Source organism: Dipteris shenzhenensis, chromosome 8, assembly GCF_047967505.1.
Source record: "Dipteris shenzhenensis isolate YYH24624 ecotype China chromosome 8, Dip_SZ_1.0, whole genome shotgun sequence".
Taxonomy (NCBI): Eukaryota; Viridiplantae; Streptophyta; class Polypodiopsida; order Gleicheniales; family Dipteridaceae; genus Dipteris; species Dipteris shenzhenensis.
Genome location: NC_141603.1, coordinates 10,061,392 through 10,088,711, shown reverse-complemented (window position 1 = coordinate 10,088,711; position 27,320 = coordinate 10,061,392). Strand labels below are relative to the sequence as shown.

Here is a 27,320-nt window from a genome sequence, read left to right as displayed (position 1 = left end):
ATAGACACACGACAAGCAATGATACTTGCAAATGTAAATCATTTGTTTCTAAACTTTAAACAATCAAACTGTTGGGGTTTCAAATGTTTCCTCAAAAGTTTGAAACATGGCCCATCCACTTAACCTCCTGCCAACAAAAGCCTGGTGTAGAGTCTGCAAAAGTGGAATTTACAGAACAGTGCACAAACTCAATCAAATTCTTACTACAGTGGTCAGTCTATGGATAGGATATGCTCCAGTACAATCATCAATGATCAAAATTCATGACCAATCATCAATGTACATGCCACAAAATGTATGATTGTATCACCCATCGTGTAATTCCTAATATCTAATATGTACAATGAACATTGATGATTCTAGTCTCCACTTTTCCCATTGATAGATCACAGCACAGGAGTTGAAATTTTGATGCTTCAAGGCTGATGCATGCACATGCCAAAAAAAGGCACTGGCAATGTTTGGATGCCCAAGATCAGATGCCTCTGATAAGTGTTTTAACATTTAATTATTTATCTAACACATTTGTCTCCAAATATGACATTGTACATAGAGCTTTCATTGGTCTGATGTGTTGGAAATTAGGTTCTAGATTGAATTGCTGTGGCTTGTCCACCAGTTCAGCCTACATTCTTTATTCTCCTTATCCAAAGGAATAATGAAATTGCTGCATTCTATTTGCTTTGGGCAAGTTCCCCATTGATGATTTCAGGCAAGGAAAATTAGTTTTCCTCTGCTTTCTATTTTTACACCCTCTCTGAGTGTGAGTTTACGATACATCCTGTAGTCTCTCACAGTTGCACCATGTCATTACCTGAGTAAGTAGCTCAGAGTTATAAGGTGAAGATGCTTTTAGTATGCCCATGTAAAGCACTAAAATCCTGCAAGGCAGACAATGGCTATTGAAGTACAGGCAGCTCGTATGTCCCATCCTATCCACAACTATCAAACCTCTTGTGCATGTCCCAAGAAATCGATCAAATCCTACTGTTCATGGAGCACCTCCATACTCAAGGTACGGTGAGCTCTGGTTAATTTGTAGGACGGCACTTTACCTCTGGATTCTCACAAAGACCATTCGGTGTCTCGTTTATCTGGAGGCTAGCATTTCTCCTCTGCATTTTCTTAAAAAATGTAATCGAGAATCTGTATAAGATTCTCAGCAAATCTTACCTTCACAATTTACCACAGAAAAATATTTAGTCAGTATCACCTTGCCATTGCTAGATTAATTATTTAAAAACTCCCTGAGCAATTATAGATTGTTAACATATTTGGAATCGATTGACGATTAGATATTGCTTATCCACATATCACTCTGAGAAGCTTTTTGCTCTCTCTGCTTAACTGGCCTTTGCGAAATTCATGGCTGAAGTTATCAGTTTGAATATCACACACCATGTCCATTAGGGGAACAATGCATTCATTGACATTGGTTGAGCTGAAAGATTAAAAGTGCATAAGCCGATGTACATGAGTTAGGAACGGCTCACCAAGTTCAGAGGCATAGCCTTCCACTTGCAGTAAAGCCTTTCTATAGTGTCCCAGATTTATTTTTCCTTACGTTCATATCTGATTTGGGAACTGCAAGGAGCGTTTCTCTGTTTTCTGCATATCATCTGGAAGTATCAACTTTTTGGATTTTCCAGATCTTTGCACAGAGCATCAGCCTTGCCATGTTTGACACAGGCTAAAGCTTTGGTCAGTGTTTTAACCATTTGTGTAGTAGGTAAATATCTGTACACATGCATGAATGATGCTATCAATAAGAAGAGCATATGATAGTTACAGAAGAATCGCAGAAAAATTGAGACAAACTAAGGACAATCTACTCATACTTACCCTTCGGATATCATCTGCTTATACACATCCAGATAGTTCTGCCATTGCTCCAAATTTCCCAAACATGCCAAAATGGAATAGTATATCTGTAATGAGGGCTTGAACTTCTCATTTTGGAACCAAGTTAGAATCTGCATAAGCAGAGAGAACAGTTGAGCATAATAAAAATGTATAGGTTCAATAGCTGCCTGTTATAAATTCAGGGCCTCTACCTTGAGAAGAAGAATCAGCTTGAGGAGAAGACAACAGAGCAGCAACTTCCTTTTCTGGAAAGAGGGTACGATTTGCGGTGACTGTTGCCCAAGTCAAACCAATTCCAGAATTTTCAGCGGGGGTTTTGCCCTGTGAGGATGCACTATTCCAAGTCTTGGATGGTAAAGGTCTCCTAGGAGAGAGAGCTTTTAGAGCAATTTGCCATGCTTCATCCAAATTTTTGCCTTTCACTTGAGGCTGAGATGTGGAAGGCATAGAAAGAGGAGCAGGAGCATTCGAGGCAGCCGGGGCTTTGCCTTTATCTTGGACAGCAAAAAACTGTTTGACCCCTTTTTTTTCATCACAGAAGAGGCATTTGAATTCTTACTTGGAGGCGGGACTGTTTCTGCTTGCACTAGTAGTTTGGGAGCTCGAGAAGGGCAATGTGAAGCCATATGCCCAAATTGCTTGCATTCAAAGCAAGCTCTTGCAAACAACCCCCATTTCAGCTTGTAAAAAGCGCTACCCATGGAAACATTATTGATAGTAACCGAATAAGAAGCCGGGGTGGGATTATCTGTGCCCCACAAAATGCAAAAGCGATTCGAATTCCCGTTTGGTCTCGGTGGGCATACCACCTTGCCAAGAGAAGCTGCAATTTTTGGCAATAGAGACACCATGGACTGAGTGAATCAATGCTTGATAATCCCTGGTAGGAGACCAGGGCAAGACATGGACCATCTGCTGGCCATAGAAGAGCAGAGAGTGCTCCAGCAAAACCTGTCTGTGCTCTTCATCAGCCATGGTGATCTCAAAAAAACCTCTCGCTGCATAGTGGACTTTTTGACATAACACCAGTCAACCAATTGCACACATCCGCAGCAGCAGGCATACGTCCAGGAAATAAAATAATAATGGCATGCTTAGCATATTCCTTGACAGGATCAAAGATGTTGTCCACTTCAACCATGATACCTGTAGTGGGAAGTGGATCTTTCCATCCCTTGCGGGTATCCCCAAAACCTTCATGCATCACTTCGTAAACGAGCTGAGCCTCTGCAGAGGCATAAAGGGGGTCATCCTAACCCATCACTTGCTTTTGTTTTTAATTCGGAACAGACCTGTCCTTTTGAAAAGTCTTCTCATAGGGACAATCTGCCATTGTATCTGAAGGAGTGGAACTGAAAAAAGAAGGGGCAAAGGAGAAGATGGAAAAAAGCTGCACAAGGGAAAAACTTTGGCAAAGGCTAGAAAGGAGGTTACACCAGGCTAACCGGAAGGGGAAAAGGAAAACAAAGAAAGAGGAGAAGAGGAGGGATCAACGGGGAGTAGCAACAGCACATGAGGGAACACCACCTAACCTGCACAGGAAAAAACAACAGCTTGTACGGAGCCCCAAAACTGTACAGATGCCAACCAACGCTTGTACGGACTGGCAGATGTACGGTCCTGCAGGAATGTACGAAAGTGCAAAGAGGGACTGAATTGACAGAAGCGTACGGCAGACCCAACCGTGGGCACACAAAATTGTACGGGATGCAAACAGGAGCCTGTACGAAACAACGACCTGCAGGGAAGGCCACGAAGGCTGTACAGGATGCAGCAAGAAGACCGTACGGGCACCGTACAAAAGCTGGCAGCAAAGGACAAGGACTGGAAGATGATCCAGAGGCTGGCTGAACGACGGGAGCTCTCCTCTCTTACCCTACACACACACACACACACACCATACTCTCTCTCTCTCTCTCTCTCTCTTTTGGGTGAAAATTTGAGTTGCTTTATATTACAAAATCGTCATCCTAGAATCGGACGATGAGGAATACATCAAGAGAAAACCTCAGTATAAGACAAATAGACATCATGAGCTATGATAGAAAGATTGCTGCAGAGAGTGCCTAAAGAAAGCAAAAATTGAAAACGTGGAATCACACCAGACTCTATGATTTCTATCCTTCCATAGAGTCCAGAGCGCCCAGTAACGACCCCCCCCCCCCACACACACACATATTGCACACGTGCGCGCGTGCATGTGTGTGTGTGTGTGTGAGAGAGAGAGAGAGAGAGAGAGAGAGAGAGAGAGAGAGTCTATTTTTAACGTCCACGGGAGACCAAGAGGTCTATGGGACAACATGAAAACCAACTAGTACATCAGCTTAGGGAGGGAAGCTCCCAGAGAGTGCATAAAGCAACTCCAATTATTTAGAGTACCTACATTATGACTTGGAGAAAACATAATCGGGCCATACATCAGTTTAAGATTGAGAGTCTTTTGCCTTGGCTTTAAACTCTTTAACGAGTGCTACACCCTCACGGTACACTACCCATTTTCCATCATTCTTAGCAGCCTTGAGCTTAGCTAATTCCGCTGCCTTATTTTTCAATTGAGCTCATGTAAGTTCTTCAGCAGGTACAGTACTGGTCAGTAGTACAGCAGGTATAGTCAGGTACAAAGGCTGGAGCAGGCCTGCTGACAACGGCCTGATTGCTAGGCAGATAGGGTGGGCAGACAGACACCAAGGCATCTGCAGGAAAGGCCTTCAATAGGCAAGTGAACAGGAGCAGAAGGTTGGCTGATACACACTAGGTCAGTCCACAGACTGCCAGTCTGTGGATCAGATTGGGGAGCCTCGGTGTTGGGAGCCTTGGTATTTCAGAGATCCACAGACTCAGCCTGCAGATCACTACCTTAGGTGAAGAGCACTACCTTAGGTGAAGAGCAAAGGAAGTTCTGGTTGTACGTCTGAGTTCTCTCTTTTAGATCCGTGTTGCTCTGCACTTTATGTGACCATCAGGAGATCGGGTTGGAGAAGCGTTTCGCTTTTAGATGCCCTGTATACTATGAGATTAGATGTCGCTATCACTATCTGTTTAGGGACGGTTTTGGACCCCTATCTGGTTGCTTGTCCTACTCATATATCAGAGATGCCTGGCGACTTTCATCCATGAGGCTGTCGGACACAGGGTGCATTTGGTACATAGACGAGATTCAAGGTGTACAGACAGACTCCACTGAGAGCGTGATCAATGAGTTGTTCCAGCCAGACAGCACTGACTAGCAAGGCTTAGGGAGATGGCCCGGGGCCGGTCTGAGGACCAAAGCAACAGACAAGATAGGCTCCCAAGCGGGTTGAGGCTCAGATCACAGACTAGGGGCCTCCCCTCCATGCTTACTGATGAAGGGCATGGCCAACAAGGGTGACAATGGCACTTGTTCGCCGCACAGCATAGCGAGGAGACCACAGCGGACTACACATACTGCAGCCGTTAGCACTCCATCACAGGCCTCATGCCATCGCAATCTCATACATCGCCGACCCCGCACCCTTAGGCTTGACATCTTTGATAGTTTCCAGATGACGATCGCAGTGTCGCCAGCCCCCATCCTCCCCATGAGTCCAGGGATTCTTTTTATGTATTGGCATCGTTATGATTATGGACTTTTTGTATTCGTCATGGATGTTGAAACTTGATGCCTACTTAGAGGCTCCACCCCTTCAGCTCATTGTATCATCTTCTTTCAGTGTCATAGACCCTTCAGTCTTTCAAAGACTTTCATTAAACTTTCTTTCTTCCTTCCTTTCTTCAGTAAGAACATGTAGTTGAGTTGTGTCTATCATCCGGTGTCTTGTTACCTCTGTGTAAATCTACAGCTGGCGAGGTAGTTGGCCTATAGCAAGCAAACTACCCTATGTTTTTCTACAACAACATGGTGGGTTGGGGTGTCTTCTACTTTCATTTAACAAGTACCCACCTCGCAGTCCTTCCTCTTGTGCCAATAGCAGATCACTCAAATCCATACTTCCAACTTGGCTGTACATCTGAGTTTTGTCTTTCAGATCTGTGTTGCTTTCTTTATTGTTCAGTAAGCACACTGAGTTGAGTTGTGTCTATCATCTAGTGTATTGTATACTTGGAGCGAATCATGTGTCTTGTTATGTCAGCGTAAATCTTTCACTGCAAGGGAGTTGGCCTATACCAAGCACCTACCCGATGTTTTTCTACCATGACATGGTGGAATATGCCTTGGGGTGGGTGGTCCTACATTCATTTAACAACTACCAATTTCACAGTTTTATGCCAATGGCAGATCACTCCCATCGATACTTCCACCTTGCCCTAACACAGCCTATATAGACCACTCTCACAATAGCTTGCAAATACTACTACTATCGGGGTTTGACCACATGTTGGATAGCATATGCTATAATTACTTAAACACACTCCTCGAAGTCATAGACAACCAACCAACCCTGGTTCTCAAAGTCTAGTGCCCCACATGCTCTACCCATAACATTCTACAATACCCCTTCGCTTACAGGTCCAGTCTATCAAAAGCTTGCTATAGGGAGAAGTCGGACGAGCTCCAATACAAAAGCTTGCGCCACACACTCTCTAACACGGGGGCAATCTGCTATGTTGCTGAAATGTCAATGTCCACTTGGTAGCTTACGTATCTCATTGTTTGTTCTCGCGGACAAGGCACAGCCACCAATTGGATCTCTTGAACCTCCTTAGGCGCTGTGAGGAAGCCAATTGGATTGGTCCACTTGATCCTAGGCCCGGAAGCCAAAAAATACCTCTCTAGGTCTCCATGGACCTCCACAAAGAGTCAAGCTCTAAGTCCAATAGCGCCTCCTCTTGATGGATCAAGAGCCACAACCCAGGGATACCCGTGCCCCCCCTGTGTGGAAGCACATAAAATAACCTAGCGAAAGGCACAAGGAGAGACCCCTAGAATCCATATGTCTAGCCTCTGCATTGCGCCCTCAAGAAGAGGCTACTCCACCCTGTAATAAGCCTTCTTGAAATTCAAGCAAAGAATTGCAATAGGCTGAGACTCCTCCCTGGCCCAATCCATTGCCTCCCAAAAGGTAAAGATGTTGTCTAGAATATTGCGTACCTGAACAAAACCTGTCTGCATGTCGTATATGATGTTAGCAAGAAGGGCTGCAAGCTCGCAAGCTCAAGATCTTGGGCTAGGATCTTGTTAGTGGTATGCGGAGGATGGGGTTCCCAACAGGCTTACGCTGTCGGCAGTAAGCAGCTCCCACCAAAAAGATGGGCAGAGATATCAGCACCATAGCGCTCGAGACCCAAAAGCCCTGTGCCCAATGCCCACTATTCTCTACGTACGTAACAATAGTAAGGGATCCATGATTTTATTGACAAAAAATGCTTAATTTGGAAAAAATAAAATTAATAGTTCCACGATGGATGAATGTTGTCAATGCATGAAGGGTATCCATGGGGAATGATGGGGGCTTGCATACTACAAAGTTTGGTCTCTTTACAACCCCATAGGTCATGGTCTCGATACCTCAGTTTATATTGCAATCGAATACAGGGTATGCTTGAAAGGGCCTAGTTGGCAAAGGAGACAAAGCTGATAGGATTTGTTATGCAATGGTAAGAGGGCCTATTTACTTGCACTGTACAAGAATAGCATAGAAAGAAAGGCAAATCTTGTAAGTGAGAACCTTCTCCTCACGTTTGCCCCACAATCTGTGCAACCCCCCCCCTCCCCGCCTCTTCTTTTTGACATCCTCACGTGTGTCTCTTCTTTTGCAACCCCTCATACCTTCAGCCCTCCTGTTTTTCACTTCCCAGCTCTTTTTTGCATATTGGAGTGAAGGTAGCAATGATGGAAATTTGTATTTTTTTGTTATTGAGTTAAGAAAATGTACCTTTAACATTTCCTCCACCTTTCCACTCCCCCCAAGTGTAAGAAGCACATGGTGCACCATGCCAGATGTAACAAGTACTGCTGCACCTTGCATCCTTTCAAAAAGAACAAGAGCTGTCTTCCAATCCCTTAACCTATTCCAACAACATCATTAAGCTTCATCATTACACATTACTCATAGAAATGACTTCCTTAGTTAGTTATGGTACTATTCGAAGTGGTTCTCTTTAAAAAGTGCACAATAAAGAGAAAATACATTGCAGTGCTTTTTGAATAGCTACTGCATAGCTCCTATGGAGGACAGTACTGAATTTCAAAGTGACCCTTAGGAGAGATGAACAAAAAAAAACCGACACCACATAAAGGTTCCTTGTTCCAAGTAGAATTTGAGAAAAGTAACGAGTAAGAACCATATGAAATGAGAAGACCATACTCTATTCAGTATACTCATAGCATGAAAACAATGACAGACAATCATTAGGGATACATGTACTTAGGCCATTTTTGGGCCAGCTCATGTGCATGTGCAAGGACGTGCGTGCAAGCGTGTGTATGTGTGTGTGTGCGCGCGCGTGCCTATGCACACATGTGTGAGAGGCATTTTTGCCTTGATGTTTTGATAGCAAGTAAACACCATGTGCACAAGTCAGTACTTGATTTTGTAAAGGACAAGGCTTCGCATTTTTGCAAACAGTAAATAGGGCTACTTAGACCTTTTCTTCAATGCAAAAAGGATGCATATGGCCTTTATCAACTTCCACGCACACATGCTTTCTGTAAGCGTTCAAGCTTTTACAAACAATAAACAGGCCTCCTTGCATACATATGGCCTTTTTCATCTTCCATGTCCACATGCTCGCAATTAATAAGCAAGGTAAGTGGGACATGTATCATATTGTTTAGCCATTCAAAATCCTTTTTGTTTGCCCATATATCAAATTGTATATCCATGACTGCTGTGCGGTCGAACCCGAGGAGGAAGCACTGCTTATGCTAGCCTGCATAGTAGCCAACATTTGTTTGTGTTGGACCAACATAGCTTCCCAGTCAAGTTGGTGCTGCTTCTCGGCTCGGGCCATCTCGTCACTGAGAGCAGTTTTTTGAATTCTGAGAGTCCCTTGCCTTCTTCATGTTTGTCCTCCTCTTTAGTTTTTTTTCCTTCAACCTGTTTCTGTGTTTCCTCTAGCTGCTTGTCTTTTTCGCCCAACTCCCATGAAGTTTCTTCACGACAATATATCCTACTATTTGCACTTTGATAAGTCGGCACGACTATGTGTCGACTACAAGGCACTCAACAAAATCACCATCAACAATAAATTTCCCATGCCCCGCATAGAGTATACCTTAGAACGCTTAAACGGTGCTGAGTATTTTTCCAAGATAGACTTTAAGAGCGGTTATCACTAGGTCCGCATCTTTGACGCTGACATTCCAAAGACAACTTTTAAAACAGAGCGAGCTTATTACGAGTTCGTAGTCATGCCGTTCGGTCTCAAAAATGCACCACCAACATTCAGCAAGATGATGATGCGGGTATTCGCTCAGCATATAGGATTGTGCATGTTCAGCTTTCTAGATGATATCTTAATCTTCTCAGCCACAACAGAGCAACATATACGGGGTGTGCGGAAAGCTCTTCAACTTTTGCATGATAATCAATTATATCTCAACGCCAAGAAAAGTGAGTTCGGCCTGATGGAAATCTAGTATTTGGGTTACATCATCAGCGCCAATGGCATTCGCTTGGATCTTGAAAAAATTCAAGCTATCACTAGCTGGGCAATCCCCATGACAGCCCATGGGTCCGATCTTTCGTAGGGGCTTTGCCAGGCCCACAGTTCACATATGCTCGGATTCTCCACCACCTCAGCCCTCTTAACCGACTTATTAAAAGGGATGAAGACTTGCCGGCAGAAGATATTAGTAAGCGCAGCATCTTTATAGGCCTTCCATGACCTACAATGGTTGGCCGCAACAGCTCCAGTAATGAAGATCGCATCATGGGATGATCCCATTCTTGGTCATCACAGATGCCACCAGTGTAGCCATCGGGGCAGTCTTACAAATGGAAGAAAGACCCGTGGCATACTACAACAAAAAGCTTAACCCTGCCGAAAAGAATTACTCAATCTACGACAGAGAATACCTTGGCATTATCCAGGCATTAAAACACTGGAAGCCGTTCCTTTATGGACGGACCTTCACAGTAAAGAGAGACCACCAAGCTTTAAAGTGGTTGTAGACATGCCCAGCTCCCATTGAGGCGATCGGAAATCCCGATGGAGTCAGATCTTCCAGTAATTTGGGGACACGATTGAGTATGTCCCTAGCAAGAATAACCCTGTTGCCGATGCTCTCTGCAGGAAAGCCTCCATTCAGACCATAGAATAGGACAACTGTATTAGAGATTAAAGGGAAGGGCCTTGACTCTATGAAAATGCAATAAGTGGGCTCTGCAAATTTTGGCACTCAATATCACCTTGCCTTAACTCTTGCGCCCAGCCATTATTCAATTCAAGATGGATGGTTATTCTATAAGCAAGGACTTTGTGTGCTAAAAGACAAGCAGCAAGCTCTACTCCATGACGCCCATGACGCCTAGCCATCGAGGCATCAGTAGTACATTGGAGAAGCTAGAGCGATATTTTTACTCGCCTAAAATGCGGAAGGATGTATATAGCTATGTGCAGAGATGCCAAATATGCCAAAAGGAAACGTGTCCCATCGAAAGACGGCATGATTGCTTCAGCCCTTACCAATCCTCAAAGGTCCTTTCCAAGACATCACGATGGATTTTGTGGGACCCCTTCCCGCATTTGCAGGTACGCGAAATAGTCAATGTCTAACCATTGTTGATCGATTTAGTAAATTTTGTATGCTTTTTCCATGCGAGCAAACAGTCAATGCAGAAGATGTAGCCCGCTTATTTATCAGGTGTTGGTACCCAATTGGAGGATTGCCATGGACCATTACCATGGACATAGATTCCAAATTCACCTCACAGTTATGGAGGGCTCTGTTCGAAAACTTTGGCACCAAGTTCCAAATGTCCAACCCTTTTCATCCGCAAACCGACGTGCAATCAGAGGTATACAATAAATTGGCTTTTAATGTACTAAAATGCAGTCCAAGTGGAAGCAGTTCCTTCCATAGTGCAAGCCACATTGAACAATACCTACTCTTCAAGTATTGGGCGTACCCCGTATGAAGTCGCTTTTGGCAGGAGATTTTATTCACTCCTCACCGGAATGATATCACTGTCCCTCGAGGCCAACAAAACTACAGAATCCATGGCCAAGATCACGGAGTTAGGTAAAGACCACTTTGCCAAAGCTCAAGCAACATACACACACCAAGCCAATAAATCTCGACAGATGTCAATTATAAAGAGGGTGACTGGGTTTATGTGAGGACTATAACGCAAAGGCCAAAACAGGTGGGTAGGCAATGCCCTAAGTTATCCTTCAGAACTTTTGGACCATTCCCCAACATTAAGAAGATCAACCATGTCTCTATGAAGCTGCGGTTACCAGAAAGTTGGACGATGCATAATGTCTTTCACGTGGCATGGTTGAAGCCATATATTGGGCCAGCACTTAGCGATATCTCTGATGAGCAGCAACCTGAGGTGATCGACAAGGTAGAAGTCATTGAGCCGGAGCAGATTCTCCTCCACAAATAAAAGCATGGGTTAGGATGCCGGCGGATTCACAAAGTTTTGAGATTGAAGAACCAATGAAGTGGTGTGGCTAGATGAAAGTTTCTTCAAGGAGTTCCCACAGATATTGGCGGACTACTTGGAGGCCATGCACCTACCGCCAAGTTAAGGAGGGAATGTCCCATGCACCCCTCCACTTGGGTGCAAGGTGACAATTGGCTTCATCGACAAAGTGCAAATAGTTCCTATGATAGGATATTTTGTCATTTTGCCCAAGGACAGTCAGAAACGAGCTACGTAGGTCAGTCTCTCAGCCTTAGGTCAAGTCAGACAGTCAGTCCTTGTTCGCTAGTACCCACTAGAGAACAGTAGGTTAGCGTTTCTGTCTTAGGGTTCTAGGTAGGTCTAGGTCTCAGCCTAGGACAGGAGCCCAGAAGGGCGCCCTCAGGGTCGAGCCAATGAGCTCCCATCAAGGGAGGATGGGCTGGGGGAAGGGCTGCCTTTATAGGCTGCCTTGTGCCCCTCCCTAGGCTGCCTTTTATGGGGCAAAGGGCCCAACCAGCCAGCCCAAACCAACCGACTAGAAGTCGGCCAGGTTGGGGCTGGTTGACTCACTCCACAGCCCCCTATATAAAGGGGGGGCTCCAGCCCTCATTCCTCACTCAGCTCCAGCCTTCCAAGTAGCTCCACCAGCCCTCCGGTGCACCTCCAGAGATCCCCTACACAACAGCAAGAGTTAGCAGTGCAGGTCAGCCTCTAAGGGAGGAGTACACGCAGCACTACAGCAGGGGTTTGGACCAGCAAACGGAAGAAGGTTTGGTGTCTGTTTCAGCAGCTCTTTTTTTACAGTTTTCTCAACTCACTCACAGCTCTTATCACTCAGCTCTTAGTTCATATCTCAGCTCTCTCTTAGCTTCCATTACTCTCATATTTCCGTCTCCCCTTCATCTCTCACACTCATGCAGCCCCACTGTATGCCGGAGGAGAGCACAAGCCTCTTCAATAGCCTTGCTCAATGGTCCACATCTTCCGTGTGGGCAGCGTGGTCTTGGTCGAGATTTGGGTTGCTTCTCAAGCATTTGTGGCTCAGCTGTCTGTATCCAAGGGTCATCCTCAGAGTTGTCTCTTGAACTCTCTAAAGGAGTGTCAATTGTATTCTTTGCAGTTCTCCGAGATATAAAGCAAATTCTTCCCCATCTCGGGCGGGGGGACCTCAGTGGGTACAGGGACCCGAGAACGCATGTGCTTACTGAATAGTAATGAGGGCAACACAAATCTGAAAGAGAACACACATGTACAGCCAAACGAGAATACATAATGGTGTAAACCAAATACCAAACCTGCCAAGGCATGTATCAACACCTGAGCAAACGAACACTGAGGTAAGGTACCAAAAGATGGCTCTGTTCGCTGCACTCGTAAGTAGGCTCCTCCTCTTCTGCCACATGCCTCTGTAGGCCTCAATAGGTGCGCAAAGATAGAGCACTCCTGGAAAAGTTCTGCTCTGATGTTCACTGCACACAAAGCTCCCTTCAACACACTCCTTATGCTCTCCTACAAGTTTAGGTTTGCACCTAGGACTGGTGTAGATATCAGGGACTATTGTTGTTGCAAGAATTCCTTCAAGATGATGTTCACTAGGGGCTCCCACTACACTCCACTCCTCCAAAGGAACCCCCCACATGGGGCTCCTTATATAGGGCTCAAAGCCCCTCAAAACAGTTGACTGAATTACGGGTAGCTGAACCTGTAACAGACTCGCTGGTCAGTCTACCACAAGACCTGTACTGCAAACCTGGATATAGGCCTCTGCCAATCTGACACATGGTGTGTCGACAAGTCTGCTTCTTGTTTACGGCCTCAACTTGCTCCTGCTGTAGCCTTGCTCTACTCCTACCATCTTTGTGTGAGGAAATGATACATAAATGAAGACATAATGAAAGGCTATCTTATTCATACTCATGAGAAGTACAAGCCTTATATAGGCTACACATGCATACACTTGCACCAAGTGCACTGGCCATGGTATCATCATATATGCACGCATAATTCATGGCCTCCTGCAAAGTGGTGCATTTATTGTTCTTGATCTGAAGTTTATAGGAATCATGCAATCCGTCCACAAAGAATCCCAATAAAGTCACAGGGTCCATTTTTGTAGCTCTGGCTTGCAAATCTCAAAACTTATGGAGATAAACTTCAAAGGTCAAGTTCTGCTTGGGCATATCGAGGGCTTTAAACTTTGCTACAATATCATAATCCATATGTTAAAAAGTGGCTGATATGGCATGCAAGTCTGGTACTAAAGCTAGAATTCTATTCGAGCAGCTTTTCTTGATTGCTTTTGTCACTAGTTGATATCCTCTGGAACTATCCCTGATTGTGCATTCATGTCCATCAAAGATGACTCTTTAGTTATGTTCTGTCATTGTCAAATTGGCAAAAGGTTCTTACTAAAATTTGGAGTATAGAGTATGTCTTGCAACAATCCTTTTGCACGAGTGAAATTTTTCATAGGGACTATGCCTTTCCCTTGAATTGTATTTGGTGTGCGATCTACTGTGTAGATAACATTCTTCAACCAGATCCCAACCAGCTTGGTGTCCCATATCACCAGGTGGTGCCTGAAGGCCTTGGGTTTGCTGCTGGGCCTTGGGCTATGCTAGGATGCAGGCGTGCGTCCACGACTCGATCCAAGAGCAGACCTTGCACTAGGGAACTAGACTTGCTCCCATCCACTCATTGAAGACTGAACCTTTGGGTCCCCTTTATAGACTCAGGCTCAATGCGCCAAAAATAGCAGAGACCTCTATCTGGTTCGTACCCTTGCCACTCAACCCGAGAGTCAAGCTTGCGTAGCCCTAAACCTCCCCAGGCTACCTGAGCTAGTCTTGTGTACTGGGCCCAGTACACATCAGATATCAATCCGTGCACGACAGGGATGCACTGGATGTGATGGGAGGTAATTCGTCAAGGACTTGCTCCAAAGGGCACAAAGGTTTTGATCATCTTAAGAGAAGCCAGATCCAAGGGAAGAGACCCATGGAGACTATCCTTAAAACAGCCCCTGATTCAAATAATAAACTTGAGCATGTGACTGATCCTAAGGGATTCATAACATCTGCTAGGAGGGCTCACTACATGTATGGAAAGAAAGCTAATAAAGCAAAAAATACTCCATATGGAGAAGTTAAGAAAAGTACCAGTCCTGAAATTGAAGTTTTATGTCAGAGATTTAAATGAGTGCAAGGGCTGGCTGCTGATCTCAGATCAGTTACTCACGTTTCAACAATGTGTTTGAACTGTGAAACCCACAGATTCTAAGGGGCGGTTACATCAGGTCAGTGACGTCAAGATAAAATAATCCTTTTGAAATTCAAATGGGAATCTGGTTCACCGAGTAAGCTGGAAGGATGGGTAAGCAAGCTGGATATTGTATCCAAAAGGGGATAAGCAAAAATCAGGTTTGCTGTTCTCCATCTTGAAGATTTCGCTCATACATGGTGGAGGTATCTACAGCAAGATGGTGTTGTAATTGATACTTGGGAAGCATCTAAAAGGGAAATGTTTCAAACTTTTATATCTCCCCTTGCCCGGGATCAATATATCTGCAAATGGTATGATTTCACTCGACAAGGAACAGTGAAGATTATATCAGACCATTCTAGAAATTAGTTTTGTTCATCCATGGCATTGATGACACAAGTAGAATGCTCAAATTTATTCATGGGCTACAACCAAGTAGTATTGTCTCAGATGTTGCAGCACAAAAGCCAATCACTCTCAACGAGGCTATGCAGCTGGCTGAATTGTATGAGCCCAAGTACAATGTGAAGGAGAAGAATTTGGGAATTGGCCACTTTGGCACTAAGCCTTCAACCAAAGTCAGCACTTCTGATGAAAGCAGTGTTGAGAGTTCACGCTCAACATCATGTGATCATGTGTGCATAGCCCTTATAGAGTGCTATAAAGGAAAGGGTTAGATCCCCTAACCCTAACCCTAAAAGGGTTTGTATATATTCTATCTTTTCAACTAAATCTAGTGTACAGTTAGTCATTTGTGGTGTGCTCTCTAGCTTGTGCCCTCTCTCCTCATCTCCACTCTTCTCCTCTCCCCTCTTCATATTTTGTCATGGTATCAGAGCTCCCTTGCCTTCCGCTGAGGCATTGTGATCCTTGAGAGTGCGAGAGAGATTGTGAGATTGAGAGTTCTCTTGAGTGATTGTGAGATCCTTCCCTTCTCTTCCGTTTAGAGAAAATTCTGTCCATCGGAAGAAGATTTCCGTCATTTGAGAGAGTACATTTGAGTGTTTCTTCTTGTGTGAGAGAGATCAGGAAAGTCTAAGGAGTGATCCCTACTCCTTCGAAAGAGAGAGAGGTTCTTATCCTCATCTGAGATAGAGAGTGAAGGAGCCTCTGACTTCTAAAGCTATCGAAGAAAGGCTTCATCAACATAAGCCTTTGGCTCCTCCATGCCTGCAACTAAGCGACCAAAGGCGAGGCTAGCATGCATGCAAGCCACTAGCCTATAGCGGGCAACGGCCCAGCATCACAGCAAGTGAAGGCAACTATAGCTTATCCAACGCATGGTTAGGGGAAACGAAAACGGGGAAACGGGGAACGGAAACGGAAACGTTTCGGGATTTCTGGGAGGGCTGAAACGGGGAAACACCACGTCAGCAAGGGAGGGGAGTAGATGATGGAGGGCTGAAGCAGGCTGCTGTAGGAGAGAAAGGAGAAGAAAGGAGTGAATGGGGCTGAAGGAGGGCTGGAAAACCTTGAGGATGGAGAGAGTATGAGGCTGAAGGAGTGGAAGGAGCCTAGAGGCCAAAATTGAAAGCAAAAAGACAAAAAACGAGACTAGCGGCGGATTTTGTGTGATTTTGGAGACCTAGCAGCCTGTGTTGTTTGAAACAGCATGTTTCAAGGCTCTGAAACGCGTTTCAGACTGGCTGAAACGTTTCAACCAGCCGTTTCAAGGTCTTGAAACGTTTCAGACCCTGAAACGCGTTTCAGGAAACGGGGCTTCTCTGAAACGGCGTTTCAGGCCTGGTTGGGCTCTGAAACGCGTTTCAGCGTTACTGTGATCCAACGACCTTATGCAAGCTACAACACTCACGGCTAGGCTGCTCGACCTCTCCACAAAGCCAGCACCTTCATAGGCTGCTCCAGCAATGAATCACCAAGCAAAGCCAAGCTTTCCTCAGCCGACTGACGCTCCCATCAATAGCCATCGAATAGCAGCAAGGCCCGATCGGCTCAGTTAGGCCTAACCTCGTCCAGCAACGCAGCGCCAATGCCATCATTGACTATAGTAGCAATCTCCAGCCTCACGCTCTGAGCGGCTCCCTACTACAGCCGAACTTGTCAGCCTGCTAACACACGCTCTAGCTGGACTTATCCTTCAATGAAGCTCGACTCTTGACGGGCTCTCAGCGCCTCCATCGACGAAAGGAGCGCCTTCACAACCCACTACCTCAGCCTAGCTCTTCTACACGTGCTCCAAGGTTCCAGTAGCACTCACGGGTGCATGCTTCACAGAGCCTTAGCCCACAGCGACTGTCGCCTCCTACAATGGCCCTTTGCGACGCTCCAAAGTTAGCGAATAGCACCGACGGACGGCCAACACCATACAGCGCATAGTGCCATAGTGCCAGCGAACCTACCAGCCCGAATAGCCACTCCTCCAGCGACGGCTCACATCCAGCACCAGCGCTGACTAGACGACTCCTACGAGCAACCACCTCATCAGCCTCCGCCAACAGCTCCCAACGCCCACGGCCCAGCTACTACAAGTCTTCAACTATGGCCTCCCGCGACCTCTGCAACACAGACTTTTGTAGCCCAGCGATTGTCTACGTGATCGCTCAGAAGCTCCTTGCATAGTCCCTGCAAAGCTCCATAGGCTGCGCCATCAACAGAGAGACGCCCGACGGCAACGGAATCTACACAGATTTCGGTGAATCTTCAAAAGATTCCGGTTGCCCACGAAGCGACACGTGGTAGCTTCGTATCCTCACCAAAACCTCACCTCAAAAGGGTTGGATAAGGTTGGTCAAGCCAACCCAGGTAAGGTTTAACCACACCACAGGGCTTGGTCAAGGACCAGCCACGTGGCACCCTTATCTCCTAGTGCCACGTCATCAAGGCAATCAGCTTGCCATGTCATCGACTGCCACATCATCACAGACAACCACGTCAACAGTCCACGTCACCTTGTTGACATCATCATCAGTGCCATCTCAGCTGTCCAGTCAGCACTGACCTCTACAGGCACACACAGTGCTCCATAGTAACTGCATCTGACCACTCCTGCCACCTCAGAACAGAGCTTCACTGGCACACCTCCTGCTAGGCACAGTGCCATATCATCACTGCATGTGACTCACAGTGACACATCATCATTGAGCACCATTTGCACTCCTTTTGCCCCTCCACCTAGATCAAGTCATATCTCTTGATCCAGGAAGAATTTGAGGGTGCTCCAAAAAGGAAAGTCGCTCGTTTTTTCGTGCTCTACGCGCTCGTAACATCACATGTATATTTCGACGCAAGTTACACTCACATTTTAGCCTCGCCGACAAAACCACTTCCTTCACGCACATTTGCCTCTACATCGACGCATCTGACCCAACACTTAAAAAGAACAAAAGAAAAGGAATTATTTGTTGTTCTTTCATCGATCATCGATCGACAGTTGGTTTAGATCTAGATCAGAGTAGACTAGATCGCCATAGAGGGGATGCTTTGAATTTCCCCAAGTTGCCAATCTAAGCCATGCCAAAATTTTCGACAAGTACCTACTCGGAGTCAGTCCATATGCTCACATACGGTTTCACATCATTACAGTACCTAAAACCTTACGTTCATCAGTTCAGTGAGAAGAACTTCAGAGTTCAGAGGCATTGCAGATTGATTCAGTGGGCAGATAGCATTTGATTTCACACACACATGCCACCATTGTAAAGCCTATTTGGCTATCTCACGGCATCGTGCACATCATTTCAGCCTTGTAAAGCCTCTTCGCTATTCCCGGCATCATTGCCACAAGCCTTGTAATACAGATCAGATTTTATATATTGCAGTTCTATCTTCACCAACGGTACAGAGTTTTCACTTGGCATATTCAGTGTATTTGCAGTTGATTCATACAGAGATCTTCACGACACTTTTGAGTACATTTCTTGCACCATGTCGACTAGCAACCTCAATCTGGAGGCATCTGCTAAGTTAGACAACTCCAATTACGGTACATGGAAATACCAAATGGAGACCATTCTTGTACTTCAGGACAAATGGGAGTATGTGGATGGGTCTACACCTAGACCATTGGCCGATCCAGCTACCAGTAGCTCTACTCCATTTGTTGTCACAGCACCAGCAACGGGATCTACATTGGGATCTACATCTACACAAACAGTTTCCGCACCAGTGGCAGATCCTGCCATTGCCCGAGCTCAAGCAAAATGGGATAAGAAAGACAAGTACGTCTATCACCTGATCAAGCAGAATGTGCAAGATGTCATGCTAGGACAGCTCAACACAGTCAAGACATCGAAAGAAGCATGGGATATGTTCGCAGCTCTCTACGAGTCCAAGAACACATCCAGGATTCTCACCCTGAGAAACTAGATCAACCAGAGTTTCCGCAACAGTAGTGAAACCGGTCATACTTATATACTCCGCATAAAAGACTACAACAATCAACTTGCAGCAGCAGAAGAGACTATGAACCCCGCAGAAATGGTTCAAGTCATTCTGAATTGACTAGGAGAGGGATACGAGAATCTAGTCCAGAGTATTGCCATCCAACGGCAAATTCCAACACTTGAAGAACTTCAATCAGTTCTACTTGGTGAAGAACTCAGGACTCAGGCCATTCAAGCACGTAAAGGTCATTCTAATGATCAAGCATTCACAGCTTCACACAGAAGCAGAGGCAGAGACAGAAGCAGAGGCAAAGGTAGATCATACCAGAAAAGTGATCATCATCAACAAAATCAAAGTCAGAATCAGCATCAGCATCATCAGAATCAGCAAAGAGGAAATCATTCCAACCGAGGAAGATTCCAAGGACGAGGGAATGCATCCACCAATGTATCAAACATTCAGTGCAACTACTGTCACAAGTTTGGACATTATGAAAGAGATTGCTGCAAGAAGCAGTACGACCAAGGTGGTCAATCCAGTAGTAATCGAGGGAATTCTCGAGGCAGAGGAAATCATCGTGGTGGACATTCTAGTCACAGTCATTTTGCAAATGAACATGGAAATATGTTTCTTGCAAGCGAGGAATTGCATCAGACTGATACAGTGTACCTAGACGTGTACCTAGACACTGATTTCAATCCCAAAGAGGATTTCAGCTATCAAGTCGACCAAGTGGAACAGGATCCTTGGTACATCGACAGCGGTGCATCATCTCATATGACAAATCATCAGGAATGGTTCACAGAGATGAAACCATTAGAAGGACAGAAAAATGTCATCTACACAGCAAACAATACACCGAATCCAGTTCAAGCGACAGGTGTTATCCCTATGAAAAATTTCACTGAGGATTAGTCAAAGATGTGCTCTATGTTCCAAAGCTCAGCACGAACCTTTTGTCAGTAGGTCGAATGACGAACACAATTACAAAGTAATCTTTGACGGTGATGAATGCACTATTAGAGACAAATCCAAAAGATGTCAGCTAGTAGCAAAAGGTGTCAAGGAAGGATGCTTATACAGAATGCTAGCTACAGTACCAGATAAGCATGCCATGTCAGCTCAACCGCAACAGATGCCACTATCTGCAAAATGGCACAAGAGATATGGTCATGTCAATTTCAAGTACTTGTTAGATCTCAGGAATCAGAATATGGCAATTGGAATTCCGAAGCTACAGTTTCTTGGAAAGGTTTGCGAAGCATGCTGCTTTAGCAAACAAAAGCGAACAACCTTTGTCAGAAGTACCTCTCGTGCACGAGGTATTCTTGATTTGATACATACAGATGTATGGGGTTATGCCCAGACCTGCAGCATCAATGGTTCACTTTATTACTTGACCTTCATCGACGACTACAGCAGATATTGTTGGGTCTACTTTCTGAAAGAGAAATCTGAAGTGTTTTCCAGATTTCAAGAATTCAAAGCCATGGTAGAAAACCAAACAGGCAGAAAGATCAAGGTCATGAGATCAAACAGAGGAGGTGAATACATGTCTTCAGCATTCATAAACTTTTGCAAAAATCACGGCATACGAAGACAATTCACATGTGCAGATACTCCTCAGCAGAATGCAAGAGCTGAAAGGAAGAATGGGACTTTAGCAGACAGTGCTCGAGCAATGCTTAGTGAAAAGCATCTTCCAAATCAGTATTGGGCAGAAGCAATAGCTACAGCTAACTACTTGCTTAATCGGCTTCCTACCGAACCGATACAAGGTATGACTCCTTATGAAGCATTCACTGGACACAAGTCACGCATTGGGCATCTCCGCATATTTGGTTGCATAGCATATGCCCACATACATGATGATCATCGCAGGAAATTGGATGCAAAGTCACGCAAATGCATCATGGTTGGCTACAGTGAAGAAAGCAAAGCATACAAATTGTATGATCCCATCAACCGCAAAGTCATTATCTCGACAGATGTAATTTTTTATGAGGAATCAGAATGGAAAACCTCACCTACACAGGAGATAGAAGCATCGACTTCACAGTCATTTACAGAACAGGTTGAAGAAGAGCAAGAATTGCCAGCAACACCCCAAGCAGAGCCACAGCAGCTCAGACGGTCTACTAGGGAAAGCAGACCTCCAGCCAGATTGACATATGCTCAAAAAGGCAAAGCAATTCAGGTGGAAACCACCAACTATGCTCTTATAACTACCATACAAGCCAGAATGGCAAACTGCTATGAATGAAGAAATGGATGCTTTGTATAAGAATAATACTTGGGAATTATGCGACCTTCTACCAAGAAAGAAGGCCATAGCAAACAAATGGGTATACAAAGTGTAGTACAATCCAGATGGCAGTATTCGGAGATACAAAGCCAGACTAGTTGCAAAAGGATTTGCACAACAATATGGTCAAGACTATGATGAGACTTATGCTCCAGTAGCAAAGATGGATTCCATACGGTTCTTGATATCACTAGCGACACTCAGCAAATGGAATGTGTATTAGCTCGATGTCAAGAATGCATTTCTCAATGGTTATCTAGACGAGGAAGTCTAGATGCAACAACCAGCAGGTAATGTTGAACCAGGAAAGGAGAATAAGGTTTGCCATCTCAAGAAAAGTCTCTACGGCTTAAAGCAAGCAACCCGAAGTTGGTACAGCAGAATTGACAAGTATTTTGTTGATCTGAGATACATGAAATACAATGCAGATCATACTCTCTACTACAAAGTTCAAGGGGAAGACATTACTATTGCACTTTTATACGTAGATGCTCTGATTGTGACAGGAAGCAAGGATAGCTTCATCACAAAATTGAAACAAGACTTATCTGCAGAGTTCGACATGAAAGATCTTGGACTTATGCACTATTGTCTTGGAATTGAGTTCTGGAGAGATTCAGATAGCACATTCATGAGTCAGCTCAAGTATGTTGACAATCTCCTGAAGAAGTTTCATACGGCAGATTGCAAGATTGCAGCCACTCCCATGGAATAGAGTTTGAAACTTACTAAAGATTCAGAAAAGCCTACAGTCAATGACAGATACTACAGGCAGCTCATCGGATCTCTTATATATCTGACAATCACACGGCTAGATATTTGTTATGCAGTAAGCTCACTAGCACAGTTTATGGCAAATCCAAAACAGTCTCACTGGAATGCAGCCAAAAGAGTCTTGAGATACATCAGAGATACAAGACAGTTTGGGATAGAATATAGAGGAAGTCATCCACGGTTGCATGGATACTGTGACAGTGACTATGCTGGAGATCATGAGACCAGGAGATCGACACAGGGATATGCATTTTTCCTTGGTCAAGGTGCTATATCATGGTTGTCAAACAAACAGCCAACTGTTTCTTTGTCTTCGACTGAAGCAGAATATAGAGCACTCACTACAGGTGCATGTGAGGCTATATGGCTCAGAAGACTATTGTCGGAAACAGATTACTTTGATGAGTCAAAGCCAACAACAATATACTGTGATAATCAATCGGCTCAAGCATTGGCCAAAAATCCAGTATATCACTCCAGGACAAAGCACATTGATGTTAGAGAGCACTTCATCAGAGAAAGAGTGTTACTTGGTGACATCACACTGCAGCATTGTGATAGCAATGAAAATGTTGCAGACATCTTTACCAAACCACTCGGTAAAGAGCTATTCGAGAAACACCGACTAGCTCTTGGTTTGACGTAGAGGAAGGACATTCCCATTAAAGAGGTGTGATGGAATGTAACGCTCAGTCCTTCTTCGATTCCCCAGAATCATCATCTTGAGGGAAGGCCTACTTCATGATGTTGATCTTGAGGGAAGGTGTTGAGAGTTCACGCTCAACATCATGTGATCATGGTGTGATGGAATGTAATGCTCAGTCCTTCTTCGATTCCCCAGAATCATCATCTTGAGGGAAGGCCTACTTCATGATGTTGATCTTGAGAGAAGGTGTTGAGGGTTCACGCTCAACATCATGTGATCATGTGTGCATAGCACCATCACGTGATCATATGTGCATAGCACTAACCTTATAGAGTGCTATAAAGGAAAGGGTTAGGTCCCCTAACCCTAACCCTAAAAGGGTTTGTATATATTCTATATTTTCAACTAAATCTAGTGTACAGTTAGTCATTTGTGGTGTGCTCTCTAGCTGTGCCCTCTCTCCTCATCTCCACTCTTCTCCTCTCCCCTCTTCATATTTTGTCAAGCAGGCCACCCATATCATCCACCACCTCGTCTGTTCCTAGGTATCCTACTGTATTTGGCAGTAATATGGGCCATACAAAGACCTATAAGAATGAGGATGCAAAGGTATCATGTAAGTCTCCCTCCAAGGATGACTCGAGTGATAAGAAAGAAAAGATGATTAAGCAATTATCTCGGGCCCTCATTGATGAGAGGAAAAGACATTAATGTGCTATCTATGTGGTGACAGTGGACTCCGGAACATCATAGTGTATGCAGGCCAGCATGATCCTAGAGATTGATTATGAACCAGCCTCTCATGACCCAGTAGCAGGTTCGGAATTCCATGATTGTGAGAATGATGACAAGATGGTGATGATGTCCCTCATCCATCCAAAAATGGTGATGATGTCCCTCATCCATCCAAAAAAGAGACCTCATTTCCACTTGACATGGGTGGTTCTACCTTGGGAAACTCCATGATTAATGGAGACTACCAATCAAAGTGCCAGAGAACCTGCTAACAATGAGTTGTTGATGAATATTTGTGCCTTGGCAGAGATTCTGAGGGTAATTCAAGTGCTAAGGATGATGAGATTTTCTAAGACACTCAACAGTTCTGTACATTATCTCTTCAGAGGCTATAATGGGCTCTAAAAGTGCTCCAACTCACAGGTTGAAGGGGGTTATTAATGGCAAACCTGTCCATATATTGGTGGATAGTGGGAGTACCCATAACTTCATCAATTCCAAGACTATTCAAGCAGTGAGACTGCACCCATAACATTGGATCACGGACTTGAAGTAGAGGTAACCAGTGGTGAGCACTCCATCAATAAACGAATCACACTGATGAGCTTCAAAACAGTTATATCATCCAGAAAATTGGCAAGGGACCTTAAGGGTGTTTGTGCATTCTATGCCATACATTTGGCTAAAACAGAGGACAGCAATGGGTTGATAGTGGAGGATAAAGGTATGCAGGAGTTGCTGCAGCAAGTAACAGATGGTTTTGCTGATCTTCCTCATCACCTACCTGCCAAGAGGGATATTGGCCCCACAACTATCCTTGGGCCTGGATCAGAACTAGTGAATAAAGCACCCAATAGGCTTTCAAGGGCTGAAAGAGAGGAGATGGCAAGACAAATCAAGGAGCTCTTGGACAGAGAATTCAACACTCACAGCCAATTCCATTTTGCTTCCCCCACCCTCTTGGCCAATAAGAAAGACAGGTCCTATAGGATGTGGGTCAAGTGTGTAAGAATGGCCACGCCCTCAAAATACCACTCAGTTAAGGGGTGTCCTTGGGCTTCCCTCTTTCTATAGGAGGTTCATCAAACACTTTACTAAAATTGCAGCACCTCTTACTGACCAACTTAAAACCTCTTACTGACCAACTTAAAAAATAGAGGCCTTGTCCTGGACAACAATTGCAGAAAAGGGTCTTCAAGACTTGATGGATGCTTTTGACTTCAGCTCCTATCCTTGTATGTCCAGATTTCTCTCAGCCATTTACTCTTGAGGCCGATGCTAATGGTAGAGGCATTGGGGCTACGGTGAAACAAGGACATGGTGTGATAGCCTATGAGAGTCGTAAGTTAGATGACAAGAAGATAAGCCACCACATATATGACCAAGAGATGCTAGCAATCTTGCATGCTATCAAGAAATGACATCATTACATATATGGGAGTAGAACTCCCAGATAATTCCTATCCCAGTCTGATTTATCGAGAAGGTGACTTTCCACTGTGCAGAACTATGAATTTGACATTTTGAATACAAGGTGGGGATGCACTCTCTAGAATGTGGGCATGGACTTAATCTTCTATAACTGAAATTTGCAAAGATCGGATCCATGGAATTCAAGAGGAATACCTTGCAGATCCAGTCGTTGCAACTTTATTTCTGGACCTGCAGGACCCCAGTTGCCTTGATGGGCTGATATGGTACCATTATAGAAATTTCTGTTGAAAATTCAATGTTTAAGCTGCGGGTGTTGCAGGAGCGTCATTCTTGTCCCTTGACCGGTCATATATGGCTGTTCAAGACATATAAGAGAACAAAGAAATGTTTCTATTGAAGGGACTTTGGAAAGATGTGTACAATTAAGTGAAAAGCTGCAAGCGTTGTTAGCAGAACTGAGAACTGAACCTTAGCCCAGCTGGTCTACTCCAACCTCTACCCATTCCAGAGAGGAAATGGACACAAAATTCCATGGATTTTATTACGGGGTTGCCTGTGATTGCTAGAGGCTGAAACAGTATTTATGTTGTGGTTGACAGGCTTACTAAGGCTGCTCATTCATACCCACCAAAACTCCTCCATGATTGCTTCCCAATTTATGGAATATGTATTCAAATTGAATGGACTGCTGCAAGAGATTGTAAGTGATCATGATGCCAACTTCATGGGACATTTCTGGCATGAATTGTTCAGGGACAGCCAGGACTTTTATAGAATTAGGGTGGGCTGTTTTACAATGTGTATCTGGGGAGAGTGCCAGGTGGCATCACCTACCTAGCCTGATTACAACAATAGAGCCAATTAACTAGCCACTTTGTTACAGCTATAAGGGGACAAGATGGGATAGAGTTGCAAAAGGGAAGAGAGAGAGAGAGAGAGAGAGAGAGGAAAGGAGAGTTTGAGAGGGAGAAGGAGATTTGGACTTTTAGGCTGAAGGGGGATCAGGGAACTTGATGTAGATTGGGAGGATAAGATGTCAAATCAATTGCTAGGTACAAGTGACTGGAGTGAGGTTATATAGTTCCCACCACATCCTCCTTTTTAGCCTTATCTATTGCTAACTGACCCCTAGTGCTAACCCCACTAACTTAGCGTATTTTTCCCTTATTTTTTCCTCTCAGCAATCCCTTTTTAAAGAATATTGCCCTCAATTTACATGTGGTGTCTGTTCTCATCAGGAGCCTCTAAGGCAGCAAATGGTGCTCATCAATTGTCAAGAGCTGGGGGGTGCTCCTGCTCTGGTTGCCACGATTTTTCATCTTCAAGCAGTTCCTTCCATGCTCATCATAGATGGAAGCCCAGAAAGACTTGCATGTTTTGACCCACATGTGGATTTAGTGGTGAAACATGAAACACGTCGTGGATTTTTAAAGTGCTGGTAGCTCAAACTGATATGCCACGTTTTGGGGTCATAATAGCTATGGGTGAGCTTGGTATTGCTGTCACCCTTCAAGGAGGCATATTTGTTCTTGTGGAGTCACAAGAACACAAAATCCCCGTCTTAAACTCCAATACTATACTCATTTGCATACTTCTTTGGCAGCCTTTTTCTCCAATTGCAAAAGAGCATCCATCTTTTCCGGATCATCTTGAGGTTGCTGTTTTTCCACTCCCAAACAGGCTCATCCCTATAACAGTGGGAGTGGCCATTGTACCCGACCTTGCATCCATAGATGCGTCAAACAGGCTCATCCTTATAACCACGTGGGTGGCTATTGACTGGGCTACCCAACTTGGGTCGCCCATAGGATTGGTCATATAGATTTGCTCAACTAGAAGCTTCCCCAGGACGTAAGTCTGCGTGGTAAGGTCTAGGAAGCTCTGTTAATTAAAGTCAAATGTGTGCCTGGCATCAGCCATAAAACTAAGCATTTGGGCTTCATGGTGTCCTGCTGATAGTGGCATGGCAAACTCATTCTCATACTGGTCCTCCTAAACTATGGGCTGCTTGTGTCGTGACAAGGAAAATGGCCATTTTGTTAATTATAGGGATTAGAACATTATTACAATGATGCACCAATCTAATGGTGCGACATGTATTTGTATTTATGATGGACACCAACCGAATTATTATGGCAGTGGATCATTTCAGTAGATAGGGCCCGTTAAGCTGGAGCCACTGCTTCAAACAGCATCAAATTTGGACATGTAACACTATTTTATTAATAAAGATGTGCACCCACGTGTCTAGGTCCTAGGGGTAACAGAAAAGGGAAGGGTCCATTAGAATGCATTGAATGGTAGATGCATGGGTCATAGGCAAATGATAGGTCTAAATGGGAAGATGGAACTTGAGTGATCTCAAGAGACATTAATGAAGAGGTATCCCCTTCATTGTTTA

At 44.5% G+C, this 27,320-nt stretch overlaps 1 pseudogene; it reads right to left on the bottom strand.

Moving 5' to 3' along the window:
• Window positions 1-2,845: 2,845 nt before the first annotated feature.
• Window positions 2,846-27,320, bottom strand: part of LOC147899083 (uncharacterized) — an 87,415-nt pseudogene continuing 62,940 nt past the window's right edge.